Source organism: Balaenoptera ricei, chromosome 3, assembly GCF_028023285.1.
Source record: "Balaenoptera ricei isolate mBalRic1 chromosome 3, mBalRic1.hap2, whole genome shotgun sequence".
Lineage (NCBI taxonomy): Eukaryota > Metazoa > Chordata > Mammalia > Artiodactyla > Balaenopteridae > Balaenoptera > Balaenoptera ricei.
The window spans coordinates 67,023,620-67,041,581 of NC_082641.1; the positions used below are offsets into that span (position 1 = coordinate 67,023,620).

At 39.2% G+C, this 17,962-nt stretch overlaps 1 protein-coding gene across 1 annotated transcript in view; it reads right to left on the minus strand.

The window, feature by feature from the left end:
* Positions 1–17,962, minus strand: part of HAPLN1 (hyaluronan and proteoglycan link protein 1) — a 69,299-nt gene that overhangs the window by 30,008 nt on the left and 21,329 nt on the right. The window lies entirely within an intron of this gene.

A 17,962-nucleotide genomic window follows, 5' to 3' on the forward strand; every position in this document is an offset into this window, starting at 1 on the left:
CAACTTATTACTGCCTTATCATCATAGAATGGGTCTGTAAAAATATTTAACCCGATGTGCTCAGAAAGTTACTGTAGCTGTCTTTGGGAGCTGAAGACTGCAGCTTTGAACAATTCCAATTTCTCTTATGTAGCCAGAGTCCAAACAGTGTTTAACTCTATCTTTGCAGAATTGTAAATCTTGAAATTTATTTAGAACAGTATAGTTTCGATGTAGAGAGTTACAGCAAGTTACAAAAAGACGTGGCAAGGATATAAACAGACTTCTCAAAAATATTTAAACCTCTGAATTTGAAGTATAGGTTAATAAAACAGTTTGATATAGCTACATATGAATATTTATCATCAGGTTTAATTCAGAACTGAATCCATTCATTTTACATATGGCTTCCTAAGCAGGTTAGATTTGCTTGTTCTAAATAGAAAAGAGGACAAACAAAAACATGCCTGATTAAACAGAAGCAGCACATTTGTTACAGACTCACCATCTTAAACACTGCTTGGGTCTATGGTGAATAGTTGAAAATTATAGACAAACTCGGTTAGAGTTGTGCATGCTACCACTGCAGGCATCCTGATTGATTTTTCATTCATTTCTACCTAAAATGCTGACGCATCAACTTGGAGTGCCAGGTAGGGTCTCTGCAGTCAGCAGAGCCACGGCTGCAGGGACCGTCCCTGCCAGCCTCGCAGGGCAATTAGGCAAATAAAGAGCTGAAATAGACCGCCAGGCGCAGCTCTAGTTCTGAGTGAAAGAGGCTGAGCCATCGCCTGGCTGTCCTTTATTGCAAGACCGATTTGACAAAAAGGGACACAATCCCCCCAAAACTTTGTCATTCTAAGGACCAAAAAGTGATTCCAAATAATACAAACCGGACGACCTTTGCAGTATTTGCCAGGCAAGATTTTCAGTGTAGCTCCTCCTTTAATGTGGAAGCTGAGGCAGACATTAACAAGAGCTTTCTTTTTCTCTCATGCACACAGCAGCCTTAACAATACTTGGCTATTTTTAAGACTGAAATTGCACAGTAATGACTTCTCACGCTAGTTTGTTTTTTCCAGGAAAGCCTAACTCCCTGGAATACTTATTAAAGAGCTCTGAGTCTGTTCCTGGAGGTCCTTGCAGGCCAGCCTCTTCTGCAGAGCCTAATGCACTACTCACAGACGGCCCCCAAGTCTCTTGGGACAGCAGTACCTCTCTGCCTTCTCCCATACTTTGAAATCGGCATCGTTGTGATGCTTATGGATTCAGTCTCTCATGTTTGCTTTAAGCCTTTTCTTTTTCTTCATTATGTCACAGAAAGAAGATGGTGGATGAGCAAATTGAGAAACTTACTTTCCCAGGAAACTAAAACTGCCACCTGCAAAATTCTCTCCGATTTACTGATCCTGTTTTCAGGAGTTCACTTGCTTGCTCCTCTGAGGTTTCTTGGGAAATGATTATTTTTTTGAAGCAACTGACTTTTGTCCATAGGAATACTGTTAACAAATATTACCTGTTTCCAGCCCCGAACTACGCTTTGGGTGAACAGATATAATAGAGGTGACCTTTTGGAATTTGGAATATGATTGACACAGTTATAGACAGACACATAAGACAGTGGGCCAACGGGTATACGAGGTGTCCTGTGCTCTTTGCTCACCACGGGAATCAGAGGAGAGGGGGAAATGTGGAAGAGAGGGTGTGAGAAAAACATACAATTTTGACTGTTAAAGGAGACATTCTAAGAAGGGTCAAGATGAGCAGAGGCAGAGAATTTGCTAGATTATCTTTCACATTAGGGTGGACATCTACAGTATAATTTATAGGGAGTTGTGTACTCCCCCCTAAAAACACACACACACAGTTATGCATCCTACCACAGAAGTCACCCTGATTTTTACTCATTTGTACCTAAAATATATCACACACAAATATATCTACTTTAATTCCATATCATAGTATTAAAAATTATATCACTAAGGATTCATTCCATTGTGTCACAGTATTAAGTATCCAACGACCCAATTTTAAAATGCAAACATCCTGGGGTGGGGGCAGTGCTGGAGATAAATAATAATAATAACAGCAGTTCCTTTTAATTGAACGTCTACTATCTGCCAAGTGCTCTGCTAAGCACCGTGCGTGTAATGGCTCATGCAGTCCTTATAATAACCCTGTGAGACAAATCTTTCCATTTTTTCTGACACAGTTACCTTGTTGGAGGTCACACATCTAAGAAAGCGACAATGTTTGTATTTGCCTTAGGCAAAAGCAACACCTACTTTGAGTTGCACTTATTTTTCTGGAAGAGAAAGTTATATGTTTTGTTGCCTTTCTTATTTAGGCTCTTTTACTTGAACGTAGGTGATATGAAAACTTTGACTTATGTTATATGTGAGTATAAACTTTTTTTCCCAAGGCTTCCATATGAGAGTCAGATGGCACTTTTCGTGGCAAGGTCGTGCCCTGCCTTGTTTACAGCACCACTCTGGTGCCATGAGCACCACCACGGTGGCTCACGTGTGGGCACACACACGTGCATTCACACGCGCACCATCTTTAATTAAAATAGCTGAGGACATTGCACATCCTCAGTGCAAATACCCCTACACGGGCATCAGTGCAGTCCAGGTAGGAGAAAGTGGAAATGGTCTTTGTTACCCTGGCGGTATAACAACTGTGTCACCAAAAGACATGAAACTAGGAAGGCAAACCTCAGGGACACAATTTTCAGGTGTTTAAGCAAACTGCAAGTACACGCGAGGCACTGCACACTAGGTTGAGGTTCCTGAGGATGAGGGCTGTGCCAGCTGTCTGTGTGCTGGTCCTCAAAGGAGAAGGACACTGAACCCTGTTTATTTGCATTTGTAATGATGTATTCTCTGAATTTCCAGGTATTTTTGGTTAAAATTTTTCAGTTATTGATAAGAGCAGAATTTAGGAAATTTGGGGGCTTTTATAGAACCAGTTATTGGCAGCCTTGAATTAACAGTCTTAGTTCACCTGCAGCTCACACACTGATGGTCTCTTTCTACAGTCTACCAAACCTTGCCACCGTGATGCTGCAGCCAGCTTCAAGATGAGTTCAGATTAAGATGTCTGTTCACAGTCACAGGCATGGTAGTACTGTGATTTTACAGTTCTGCTTTGGTGACAATTGAACCACTATTTGGAAGCAAGATATCTGCCCAACTTAAAAGTCTAATAGTTCGATAGACACAAAGATATACAATACCAACAGTCTAATACCAAAGTGGCCGACTGCTATTTCTTAAACACCTACTGTGTTAAAATTATTGTATTAGGCGATGGGGAAATAAAGTGGAAGGCATGTATGCTATTTTCTGTGTCTTGAGAGCTAATGCCACATATTTCCTGAACTACTGTTACAGTAGAGCCCTCTGTATCCATGGGTTCTGCATCCTCGGAGTCAACCGATCTCAGAACAAAAATATTTGGGAAAAAAATTGCAGAAAGTACCAAAAAAGCAAAACTTTAATTTCAAATATTTTCATAGCATTTACATTGTATTAGTTATTATAAGTAATCTAGAAATGATTTAAAGTATACAAGAGGATGTGCCTAGGTTATATGCAAATATATTAGGGACTTGAGCATTTTATTTTATTTTTTTTTAATAAATTTATTTATTTTTTGGCTGCATTGGGTCTTTGTTGCTGTGCGCAGGCTTTCTCTAGTTGCAGCGAGCGGGGGCTACTCTTCGTTGAGGTGTGCGAGCTTCTCATTGCGGTGGCCTCTCTTGCTGTGGAGCACGGGCTCTAGGTGCATGGGCTTCAGTAGTTGTGGTGCATGGGCTTAGTTGCTCCGCAGCATGTAGGATCTTCCCGGACCAGGGCTCGAACCCGTGTCCCCTGCATTGGCAGGCGGATTCTTAACCGCTGCGCCACCAGGGAAGCCCTTGAGCATTTTATATAAGGGACTTGAGCATCTGTGGGTTTTGGTATCCACAGGGCATCCTGGAACCAATTCCCACAAGGACTCTGGGGACAACTGTACATGCCTGGTACTGTCCTTGAAGCTTCACCCATTTAATTGTTATTTCTCAGAACAGCTCAATTGAAGTATGTTAGTATACACATTTTACAGCTCTGGAAACACGTCAGGGTGGTGAAGTCCGCATCATGTAAGGTGAAAAGCTGGGGATCTGGGCAGTCTGATGTGACCCCAGAGCCTGCACAATCCACCGCCATCACTGGTGTCCGGTGTACCCTGAGGAATGCCATCAGCTCTCACAACTCTTTCAAGGCTTCACACAAGCTGCAGTGCTTCTCCTCATCCTTCTCTCACTGGGTTGTAGGCATAGCACTGATCACAGCACTGTTGGCACAAGACGTGTGTACATCCAAAGTTGGAATGCTTTCCTCACTGCACGCCCATCCTGTGTGCCAAGAGGAAGGGCAAATGGAAAACTGGACCTGGGAGAAACAGTTACCAGGACTAAAGGAGCCAAGACTGAGGCGAGATTTACACTGTTTGAAGATCACGTGTGTAGTTATATAGAGGACAGGTGAAGAGTTGTTTTTTTCCCTCCATTGAGGGCATAATTAAATACACCAGGTTTCAATTCAGCACTTGAAATTTAGTTTACAGGTTATGAGAATCAATACAGAGGTTGCTAGAAACTGAATGAGCAAACCATAAAATCTGATTGGACAGAATTATTTTACAATAGACTGAATCTTCTCCTCCTTGATATCTTTCAAGTCTGATCTAGTTACAGGCAGAAGACGGTCCATGATCAGTGGTGCAGTGAAATGAAAAAAAAACAAGGGACTGCAAAAGTATACTTTTTCATTAGGTTAAATTAATTCAACTTTTAAAAATTGTTCTTTTTTTCTGAAGTAACTTTTCTGACTATTTTTCTGTTAGAATGGCCTTTATTTCATGGAATTATAACTTCTAGACTTTTTAAAATTGTAGATTATTTTATACTTACTTAGCAATATATTTTTAATGACAATCTTATGCTGACTCATCACTTGTTTTGTTTTTGTTGGTTGGCTTTGTTTTCTGTTTTGACTCTGCAGGTGTGTAAAATCCAGAAGTCAGACCACTGACCCAAATGATGGCTAAAGAACTCAGACTACTGATGCATTTGAATTGTTCAGTGTGCGGAGGGACCCCTGGGTGTTTACCTAAGCCCCAGGATTTACTGCACACAATGGGGCAGAATGCAGAACTGCTTGGAATATACCCAATGATCAAAAGAGAAGCCATGAATGAAAAAAATCTGTGTTCAATTATACACCAATAACTACCCTCAGGGAGTGAGTCTGTATAAACTCCAAGTGAACAAAACATCTGCCCTGTCATCTTGCATTGCTCTATGAAAGTGCAAAATACTGAAGTAGAAGAGAATTTATGATGCCCTGAATTAGATGTCTAGCCACAGACATTGGGGTAACCTCCTTCTCAGGCCATGGTCAGTCTACTGCTTCCTTGGCATGATCCTTTGGCAACCTAAGAAGCTGGAAAAAGTCCTAGGTCAGGAGGAAGAAAACATGAGTTCTATACCAGGTCCCATCATCAACACATCAGGTCTCAATTTTTTCACCTACAAAATAGTAATTTTTTTCCCCAAGGTGAAAAGTGTTTTTGAAAAGTATAAAAACTATGCAGACTAAGGTATTGTTATCAAGCTGGCATGGTTCACCTCAAACCTGATCAGTTTTCATAGATAAATGTAAGAAAATAGCAAACTAAAGATATCTCCTTCTCAGAGGCAGGTGAGTTTTTAAAAGTTCACTATCGCTTGTATGTGGAATCTAAAAATGATACAAATGAACTTATATACAAAACAGACCCACAGACAGAAAACAAACTTATGGTTACCAAAGGGGAAAGGTGCGGGGGAGGGATAAATTAGGAGTTTGGGATTAACATATTAACATAACACGCTACTATATATGAAATAGATAACCATCAAGGGCCTACTGTATAGCACAGAGAACTCTACTCAATATTTTGTAATAACCTATCAGAGAAAAGAATCTGAAAAAGAATATATATATATATATTATATATATCTGAGTCACTTTGCTGTACACCTGAAACTAACACAACATTGTAAATCAACTATACTTCAATTTAAAAAAAAAGCTCACTATTTGGAATGAGTGCAGGAATCAAAACACAGAGGAGCGCCTGAAGCAGCAGTAGTAACAGCACCAGGCAACTCATTAAAAAAGCGAATTCCCTGGCCCCTACGACAGATCTCCTGAATCAGAAACTGAGGGTAGGGCCCAGCTGGCAGTGTTTCACAAGCCCTGCCCCCTCCTCCAGGTGAGTCTGACGCAGGCTCAGATTGGAGAACCACGTGTCTAAGCCTTTAAGAATACCAGGCGTTCTTCATCTCGTGCTTGAGCTTCAGGGAGTCAAAGCTGAGTTACGAAAGGATCACGCCAAGGACAAGGAAGCAACAGACCGACCGTTTCTAGACTACGAGGTCACCAGGGTGTCCGGTAATGTTAAAGCCTTAGAATAATTGAACCTAGGGTCCTCACGACTCTCAAAATAAGCTGCATTTAAAATTTTATGACTTTTTTCCTTCCTCCTCCATACTTTGAAATCAGCCTATTTAATTTCCATTTTGCCCCTAAATTTTTCATTTCAAAGATGTTTTTTATCTTTTGTTTTGCTTTTCTGCTTCTGTTTCTCCATTTGTTACCTACAAATCTTACCCATCCACTGTAACCATTTTTTTCTCTTCTCTTTTCCCTGTATTTATTATATTTATTACATTATTTGATATTGGATGTGATCATATGATTTATCATCCAAACCAGGGCAGAGAGTGAACAGAAGAACTATTTATAACTGTATGGGAAACCAGTACCATGTAAATTGGGGCTATCCTAGGGAGATGGGCAATATGTTATCAGTGTGATGGAGGAAAGGCAGAATTTAGTTTCATTCTTTGCTCTGTCACTCCAGTTGTGTGACTCTTAAGTAATTCAACTGCTTCAGGGTCAGATTTTTTTTATCCATCAATTAGAATAGTTGATGACAAATGTCAAAGTCTTCCACACAGTCTTTGCTGTTATTATTATTCAACTTTTTCTTAACAGAGATATCAAGCCCTCCATTCTACTTACATTGCATTTTAGGACTGTTCACCTCAAAAAACAAATTAATGGATTTTTAAAGGGATGACATCAATAACGCTTGTTTAAGTAGCATTTTGATTCACTTCTTGCTTTGTGGCTGGTTATTCTTTGCCAGCTGTCTCTTGGAGGAATATTGATAGAGTTTGGGACAAACTCAGCAACTCTTCACTTAATCAAAGCACATTTGCTCCAGCAGCTCATTGACCCATCTGAACCTGCTTTAGATAATTCCTGAGATAGGGGTTAGACTTCTCCAAAACCAGCTTTAGGAAAGGGTTCCACAGTGGTTTTTTTTCTTGATTGCTTTTCTAAAACATAAAAAGCATATACAAATAAAAGCACATATTATATTTGGTGTTTATAGTGTTCAGTCCTGCAAGTTTTTATTGAATCCCTAGGGAGTATGGGGGAAAGCAGTGCATATAGATACTAATAAGCACAGTGACTTATTTGGACTTTTCTTGTTTCTGAGTAACTAATAGTCTGGCATTGCTCAACGAATAAATGAATGAGGCATAGACACTCCCAGGTTATAGACTATGTGAAACCCTAACCTTATAGTGATGCTTAAGAGCTGGGAACACTTCATTCAGTGTTTATTTACATGCAATACCTTTGGTTGGAATTGTATTGGAGAGTAGGCAGCATAAACTATGCCTCTCCAATCTTGTGGGATAATACCAGTGGACAGGTAGATGTCAAAGTCCACTCATATAACAAGACGGAAAAAATATAAGTTGTAACTATAGTAATGCCTGCGCATTTACACGGGCAGTCAGTAAGACTGTCTTCCCAGGTCATGCCAAGGAAATTCCAGACTTCCTCTCATTATATTCCAATATTCTAGTTCTTTTTTTTTTTTTTTTTAGAGGGAAGGATTTTTAAATTTATTTATTTATTTATTTATGGCTGTGTTGGGTCTTCATTTCTGTGTGAGGGCTTTCTCCAGTTGCGGCAAGTGGGGGCCACTCTTCATCGCGGTGCGCGGGCCTCTCACTATCGCGGCCTCTCTTGTTGCGGAGCACAGGCTCCAGACGCGCAGGCTCAGTAGTTGTGGCTCACGGGCCCAGTTGCTCCGCGGCATGTGGGATCTTCCCAGACCAGGGCTCGAACCCGTGTCCCCTGCATTGGCAGGCAGATTCTCAACCACTGCCCCACCAGGGAAGCCCCCAATATTCTAGTTCTAATGCTAGTGGATAATTCACAATCTGTTAGAGAAAAAACTAGTATAAGATATGGACAAGACTTAAGGTCTCAAAGCCCTGGAGTGTAGTGGACGTTGCTACAGCAGCTTGGGCATGTTCCCGTGAGCTGTGTGTGCGCCACCTGCAGGGTTCTCACGTCTACTCAAAAGCCTTTCAGTTACGTGAGATTTCTATGTTTTTAGGGTTGGGGCATGTCTTCCATAATTAACAGTTTGTTTCTTAACCAGAGAGTTATTAGTAAAGGAGGTCAATAAATACCTGTGAAGAAATACATTTTGATGATAATGGTGAGATTAAAAGAAAATGAATCTTTTACCTTCCCTTCTGTTTACCTGTGGGGAACTTATCCTACATTTGTTGCCCTAAAAAAAAATCATAATTTTACCATAGAACATTAAAAATTAGACTATAACTGATATGAATATTACATTGCTATGCAATTAAAAATGCATCCTTCATAGAATGCAGAAAACATTCATTTTCTATCATTACACATAAAAAAAAATTTCAAAAATCAAATCGCCTCATGAGCAATTCTTAAAAGATGATTAAACCTGTTGGTATATAAATTAGCAGTGCTGTCACTTCCCAAGCTCACTCACAATCTCTTTTATAGTTTGATTGCTAAATGCTGCCATGCTACATGGTGTCTTGGCATTATAATCATGATCAAATTATGAGAATAATAAGTCCACATGCTAGAGGTAATTTTGACTAAAATTAAAATTTCACTAAAATTTTGTTTCTGGACTAGAATAACCTCCTCAAAAACCAAACAAGAAAAACTTGTACATATGTTAGCATTGTTCTGAAAAAAGTTGTTTTACTCTAAACCATATACTTGCTAGGCATACTTGTATAGGTAACACATCATTTTATAGATTCATTCTTCCTTGAGTCCATGATCAAAATTCTCAGTAGCATCATTAACAAAGCATTATACTGAATAATATAAAATTAAACGTTAAAAATATTTTTCTTAATGTATAAAATCAAATGACTTACTGCCATTCTCAGTAATACTAAATGATTTTTGAATGCTGACAAGGAATTTGGCACTAAATTAAAAACTCTACAAAGGTAAACATATTCCCTAGTGAATTGCAATGCAAATAGAACTTAAACACAGGCATTTTAAAGAGATTGGAAGGCCCCTTTTAACCAATGATGTATAGTAAACAGTTTTTCCTGAAGCACTGTAAAAGAATGAATATATATATATACACCTATATGAATATTAAGAGCTTAGATTGCTATCTCATTGTTTCCTAACATAACAAATCTAAAAACACAAAAGTGAATAAAATAAAACAACTTCCATTTTTATTAATCTTTTACATCATTTTAACACCATGGAAAATAACTCTCCTCTTTGTATTTTAATGTGCAAATATGAATAAGATGGTAAGTGTTAGGACTGCTTTTAAATGTAGGTTACATAAAAGCAAGTTACTCTAGCTCATATTCACACAACTAAATAAATCCAAACCTCTTAGCTATAGACTTTATAATTTGAAACAATTTTTTTAAGCTATTTAGAAGTACAGTTTATACCTATAGAAAACTGATCATAACATGAATTTCAACTAAATTGCTTTTGAAAGTGTTTCTAATTAAGCTAGCAAAACAGTATTTTAAGGCTCCATTTCGTTTAAAGTGTTAGCATTTCTTATAAAGATCAAAATTTCAACAGCTGTCAGTTAAACATTATATTAACACTAGATCTAAAAATACAACTGCAAATTATCTACAAGACAGCTTTGGTGCATCACAGATGTGACAGTAACAAGTTTTCAACATAATGCAAAATCCACCTCTAAGCTCCCCACTGTATCCTACATGGAATTCTAAACTAGCTGACAAACAACAAGAATCAGGCAACTCACATATTTTAAACGATGATCAGACTCTGAGAAGGTGTAGAAAGATTTTAAATATATGTCAATTCTGGTTTTTTACTGAATACAATGAAGAGTTTTATGATCAATGTTTTCCTGAGGTATCTGATCATACTAAGTCATGATAAAAACAAAAATAAATCCATTAATGATCTTTAGAGCATAAACTTCTCTCCTCTTTGCTTGCTGCAGCCCCCCACCTCTTTTGGCTGTCACTTTTTTTTTTTTTTTTTTTTTTATTTATTTATTTTTGGCTGTGTTGGGTCTTCGTTTCTGTGCGAGGGCTTTCTCTCGTTGCGGCAAGCGGGGGCCACTCCTCATCACAGTGCGTAGGCCTCTCACCGTCGCGGCCTCTCTTGTTGCGGAGCACAGGCTCCAGACACACAGGCTCAGCAGTTGTGGCTCACGGGCTTAGCTGCTCCGCGGCATGTGGGATCCTCCCAGACCAGGGCTCGAACCCGTGTCCCCTGAATTAGCAGGCAGATCCTCAACCACTGCGCCACCAGGGAAGCCCCTTGGCTGTCACTTTTAAGATATCTTCCAAGACCCTGAAGCAGGTTTACTATTGGTCCACATCCTACGTCAAAGCATGATCTCATCAGAATTCAGTTCATTGGCTTATGAATAACAAAGCCTGTTCCAGTCTGAAAGGCTGTGTCTACACAGCACAAAAAGGGAAAATCCAGTATTCTCCGCAAATATTGACTGCTAAGCTCATTAAATCAAGTTTCCAAATTGGTTTTGTGATACAAGATACAACCCAAGAATATGTCTTAATAGATTTTTAAGTTACAGTGATCTTTCAGTGTTTTTTAAGCTTTTAAAACTAAATAATCCTCATTTACATCTTTAGCTGAGGAATTTTTTCATTCTGAAAACATCATTTTTTTTTAATTTTAATTTTTTTAAACATCTTTATTGGAGTATAATTGCTTTGAAAACAACATCATTTAATCAACCTTTATAGCCACTGAAGCTTAGACAGTCAGAGCTCTAGGCTCTAAAAATATCTACATAATTTATAACTTTCATAAAGAAGAATGCCATTTAAAACTTTTATGTAATATAGGTATTAGTCTTGCCATTGATTTAGAAGTAAATAATCATCTGTGAGTATAATGCATAAAAATATGGGCAGTATTATCAGAAGAATGGAAAGTAGGTACACATAGATCTCGAAGGTTTTTCAGTGTCCTAAATACCATAAAATTACCACCCCGAACCCTCCCACAGACTTTCAACCTCCCTCCATATTCCCTCCACTAGAATTACCAATACAAAGTTGCCCAAGGTCTTTTCCATTTCAAACTTGACCATGGTTTTGTAAGATATTATGGAGAGTCTCAAGTCCATGCTAGCGAGAGCAGTGTAAAGGTGACAGAGTTCCTGGGTGGGTGCTGTTAGAGTTAAGAGGAAAGGAGCAACCATAAAAACTAAACTAAGTTTCACAGAAAGAAATGGCTGTTCATGAACAATTACATAAAGATCAGAATTCTCATCAATGCCGGGTAAATGACAGTTGAGGATTATTTGTGTACTAATGACCTTTGAATAATCTCTTTCATCCTGCTAACTTCAGCAGTACGCAGATCTATCTGTATCTAGGCGATAAAATGTAATCCTGAGAATAAAGTACCTAGAAAGCAAGGGAAATGGTGACACTGTGCAACTCCTCAAAAAATGAACTGCTATTAAAAAGTTGTAGCAAAACCTCACAAACTCAGCTGTCAGTCATCACCCTCAGGTGTTGGTAATAACTGCAACCTGAAAATCATTTTTAGTGCACACAATACTGCAAATACTGAGAGAACCACAAAAGGTATAAATGTCATGGGAAATAAAGTGTCAATGGCTGATTCAGAGTGTGCATTTGCAGACAAGCGTTTAAAAGGCAAAAGCTCCTACCACTGAGAAGCAAGCGGAAAAGAAGAAGAAGAGGAGGAGGAGGAGCGGGAAGGAAAGGAGGAATTGGGGGGAGGAGAAAGAGATGGAAAAGAAGAAGAAAAAGAGGAGGAGGAGGAGGGAGAAGAAAACAGCAGCAGCTGGGCCGTGGAGAAGGAGCAGTGTCCTTAGAGCTCATGGACTCCTGAAAAAGGCCGCCAGCAGCACAGCCACTGGCAATGGGAGGAATGACTTGAAGGACAGATAACCCAATAGAGAAAAAATGGCCAGTTAGGCTAAGTGAACAATCTGAACAGATCCAGGGAGGGAAAAACCAGCCTGACATATCTTGAGGGCTCCTAATATGTACTGTACCGCGTGAAGCCATAATTCAAGTAATTATCCATTGAGCGCCACTTCATGCCAGGCAAGTAGAAATAAGGTTCAGCTTCAGATGGCAAAGCAGTTACCCTTTGGGAGGCTGCGAAGCGGTAGACAGCAGGGTGCTAAGCATATAGAGGCATCTCCGTAGGATACTATTGGAGAAGGAGGAGGAGCTCTGTGGTATGCAGAGGGAATGGCACCCCCTGGAGCTGTGAAATGCAGCAGCCTTGGCAGGCACCTAATCCTGGTGCCTGGGAGTGGCTAGGAATGATTTCACAGAGAAGGTGACTGCTCAGCTGGATCTGAAAGATAAGAAGGAGACAGAGAAGAGGGAAAGGGATATCGCTGTCTGTTAGAATAGCACATGCAAAGGAAATGAGCTGTGAGAGGCTTGGGCTGCTTGTGTGACGACACGTAGCTCCCTGTGACGGGAGAGTGGGATAATCAGAATGGGCTGGCCGGAGACGAGGCTGGACAGGCGGGCAGGGGCAGGGGCAAGAAGGCCTTGCGTGTCACACTTGTTTGCATTTTCCCTGATGCGCTCAGCTCTTCTAAACAAAGTGCCACAACCACCGAGAGTTATTTATCTTTACACGTCTCACAAAAATATTCTCAAAATACAACCCTGTTAGAGCATATTACTAAGAGAGATTTTCTTTTCTTTAAGTATAGTTGATTTACAGTGTTTCAGGTGTACAGCAAAGTGATTCATTTATACATATGTATATATATCTATCCTTCATTTTTTTCCCATTATAGGTTATTACAAGATAATGAATATAGTTCCCTGTGTTATACAGTAGGTCCTTGTAGTTTATTTTATGTATAGTAGTATATGTCTGTTAATCCCAAATTCCTAATTTATTCCCCCCTCCCCTTTCCCCTTTGGTAACCATAAGTTTGTTTTCTAGGTCTGTGAGTTTATTTCTGTTTTGTAAGTAAGTTCATTTGTATCATTTTTTTTTTAGATTCCCCGTATAAGTGATATCATATATAGATAGTATTTGTTTTTCTGTGTCTGACTCACTTCACTTAGTATGGTAATCTCTAGGTCCATCCATGTTGCTGCAAATGGCATTATTTCATTCTTTTTATGGCTAAGTAGTATTCCATTGTATATATATATACCACATCTTCTTTATCCATTCATCTGTTGATGGGCATTTAGGTTGCTTCCATGTCTTGGCTATTGTAAATATTGCTACAATGAACATTGGGGTGCATGTATCTTTTCGAATTAGAGTTTTCCTCTTTTCTGGATATATGCCCAGGAGTGGATTGCTGAATCATATGGTAGTCCTATTTTTAGTTTTTTAAGGAACCTCCATACTGTTCTCCACAGTGGCTGCACCAATTTACATTCCCACTAACGGTGTAGGAGGATTCCCTTTTCTCCACACCCCAAGAGGGATTTTCTTAACCATGTCATATATTCTCTGTTTACTAAGGAAGATGCAAACATAACATGCTTTAAAAAGATTTCCAATTTTTTATGAAAGTAAAATGTAAAAATTTTTGAAAGTAACGGGTTAACTTTTAGTATTGGATTCTCACGCTTCAGGAACACCAGATTAACATAATATTGCTATAAATTCAATGATCAGTGTAATTATGGAACACCTTAGAATTTTAATACATTTTCATATTGGGTTATAGCAAAAGACTGTCAAGCCATGTACTTTAAAGTGCTTCTAGGAATATATTTTATAGGATTTGAGAGCAGAATCCAGCCCATTGCATGGATGCATAACAACTGGAATGCAAGCTCCAAGAAGGTAGAAACTGTTCACCACAATATCCTCTGCACACAGTAGGAGATCAGGGACGCTGGTTTTGCTTTGTGCGCTGTAGGATGAATGGCAGCCTCCAGTGCTGTATAGTACACAATCTGCACAACCATATGCTATAGCTCTCTAGATATTAGATATGCCACACACACACACACACACACACACACACACACACACACACCTTACCTATTGGACAAATCATCACATTTCATACAAACTTAGAAAACGGTCATTTAATTTTCAAATGATAAATGAAGCACCTAAAAGTGTTTGATTCCATGCTAATGTTACAAAAGTTTAAACCCCCTGAGGACAAAAAATGTATTTTATTAGTCTTTGTACTCCTGGCATGTAGTGAGTGTTCAGTGAGTGTTCAGTGAATGAATTAAAAAGATTGGCATTTCTGTGGTTCTAAATGCAGCTGATGGAGGGTGTACTAGAGTTAACTAAGTAATTACTAGAGTCACTACTAGTTACTCCATTTTTTTTGTTGATTTCTGTGACTCTTTCTGGCCTGCCTCAACCTCAACCTGTCATCTTTCAAGTTTGCTCCTCATTTGAAAAGATAATCTGCATAATCTGACTTAAAAGGACCGCTTTTGGCCAAGAGCATATGACTGCCTGTACCTTCCTGCAAGTGTTTCCACCCAGGTTCTTGAAGTTCATTTGTAGAACAACATAAGGCATAAAATCTTTAAAGGCATTTACGTGGACTCTCATTGCTGTCTACCTCCTCTACCCCCATTGCTAATCCCCAGCCCATCTTATTGACAGAATATTCTCACACTGGTAGAAAATAAACACAGTACAAGCCATTGAAGGCTTCGTATGAGTAGAATTGATTTTTCATCAGCATTTCCTATTTGGTTTCTTCACCCAGTACTATGGAGATTGTTTGAAATTGTACTACCACCAACAGCAGACTCAAAGCAAAAACTATAGATGTAAAATGTAGTCAAATAGGGGCAAAAAAGGGAAAGAACAAGACCTGAGGCCAAATTATCTATGTCATTTCCTCCTAATTTAAAATTTGCTTAAGGATCATGACTTTTGATGCACTCCTTACACAATTATCCGAGCTCTGTCATGAAAAGAGAAAGGTATGACATGTAAAACAAAGAAGCAGCTTTTTGCTAGTGGTGAAAAAGTGGAAAAGGGAGCGAGACCAGTCTGTCAAATGTAATCACCTTAGTGAGGCTCTCTGAACTCTGCTGTCCTTTTCTGCCAGGCTAATGGAAGCCTCCCTGGGCTTAGAGGAGAGACAAAGAGAGTGAATAGTAAGAGTAGCCATGAAGTAAGAAAGTTCAATGTCGTTGGACTTTAGATGGTCATTTCGAGCAATGAATGAGTTCAGGGGCAACCACGTCACCTCTTCATTCTGCTAACGCCGAAATGCGTCAGATCCAATGCCAACACAGGCATATGCCGCAGTCCCCACTCCACCCCGCCATGTTAGAAACAGTCTACAAGTGAGCTTAGAAACGCTCAGTGAATCTATGTTGCTGGGCCAAAGGGGTGGTGGAAGAGAGTAAATGGGTGGGGTGCAAAGTACCACAAAACCGAAGGTCATTTAAATTTCAGGAAGTTCAAGGGCAGGATAATGTTTATTTTCTTCACATATGGAAGAGTGTGTCATTTTTTCATTCATTCCTGAATTTCAAGGGAAGAATTTCATTCTATCAAAATGCCATTGCTTAAAAAAAAACAACAACCAGGTTAATAGGTTAAGTTGGCTGTTCGACAGCTAAGATAGTTAAGGTGACAGGTATTTTGGAATAAGATTTAAGATTAAGATTTCCTCTTCCAAGAGGGGAAATGTGCTTAAAGTATTTAATAAAATGTATACAATAAAACTGGTATGAAAAAGGGCAACTTGTCATTGAAAAGCAAACAAACAAAAAACTCCACAGGAAAAGAGGAAGAGACAAGGATCTCATTGAATCATTAACTTCTACGATGTGGTTTAGGCAAAATCAATTTTTAAGAACTGCACAGTTGGCAAATATTCTCTCAGTATGTAGTGAATGGCCAAAGGATACATCTGCAGTTTCTCCAGTTGAGAAGCAGAGCATGGCCTGCTGTTAGGAACCTCTTGACTATGATTTGCATTTTTAGTGATAGTTTAGGAAGGTCTTTGCAAAATAACCCTTTCAGCAAAAGCATAAATTTCTATTTAATCATATGCAAAGGCAGAATAAATAACTACTTACTGGCATCATGTGAAAAACATTTATTCAATAATATTTTAGAGGCAAGTATATAAAATGCAGTCTATATCGCCATTATGGAGACCAAACCAGGAAGGACCTCTTTAAATCCCACTGGATTGCATTTGGTGTCATACTGATGTGATTAGACACTCAACTTCTCCAACTAGGATGCAGCTGCCTTGATCAGAGCAATGCCTACATTGTAGTATCTGTCCTTGAATCTTCAGCTGGAAGAATACCCTCATGACTATCTTGCAATTTATATCTGTCAATTCTAATATTTTGGAACACCTATTCTTTAATCTACATAATGGAAAGAGAAAAAAGAGAGAAAACATCAGGAGGATTGATAAACTTTTATTTTGTGCTCTTTGGTGTTAGAATATCTAAATTCTGGAAGTGCATTTATATAGAACATTCCTAGTTAGTGCTCTTCAACTGAAACATCAAAAGAATATTTCTATCCCCTTGGTTTTCTTAAAGTACAAATATTAGCTAGACAAGAATTTCTGAGTCACAAAACAGGCCAAGTGGGACAGGGTAAATTTGCTCCTGCTTCCCTCCATGTCTTCCTTTGTTTCCATCTTCTTCTTTCTCTTTTTAGGACACGCTTGTGTCTGGGGCATTTTAGCTACTCATGGATCTATACTTCCAGGCTCCCACCTCAGACCTGCTGTCCTGACCCTCTCCTCCCTTGAAACCAACACTTCCTTTGTCTTGAGTCTTCTGATAACTCTTGCTTCTCTACTAATGCTTTTGATTCAAAGGTTTATCTTTCACAGTGAGCATATGAGGCAATGGGAGAAATATTTTGTCCAAGAAGTCATCCCATTGACCACTGAATCACACCATCCACCTTGGCTGCCTGTTCTGGGGCACAGGCTCCATTTATCTCTATGCAGTAGCATAGCTCCTGCCATTCTTTATTTGGTTCTCATCACAAATTAAACTTTTCGGTGCCCACAATGGATCTGGCATAAGCTCACTGGCACAGTCCCACTTTAAGAAGTTCGCATTCTCAACAGCAAAATGAAGCTGCTTCAGAATACTAGCATAATTGGCAAATCAAATTCCCTCCAATAATTAAACACACATGAAAAGCAAATGGTTGTTGACCTCTTTTGTTGGCATCCATGATTTTGGATAATTTCCTGGGATGGTATTTGCCAAATGCAGCTTTGAGTCTTTTTGTGTGTGTGTGATAACGGGTACTTTAGGAAAGCTTATTTAAATGGGAGACATTACTATAGACTGGGGAGACAACAGCCCTAGAAAACGATGCATTCTGGGCAGTGGTGGACAGAAGCAGGAAACCTTCTGCTTATGGACAGTGAGAAATAGCTGCTAATAATTCCACTAATAAAACAATGAGGCAAGAAAGCTAAGCCGAAGGCCGTGACAATATTCATTTGCCAACCAAAGCTCCTTTGGCCAATCACTGATAAAGGTCAGCAGCACCATGGAGAACTTAAATTCAGTGTTCTG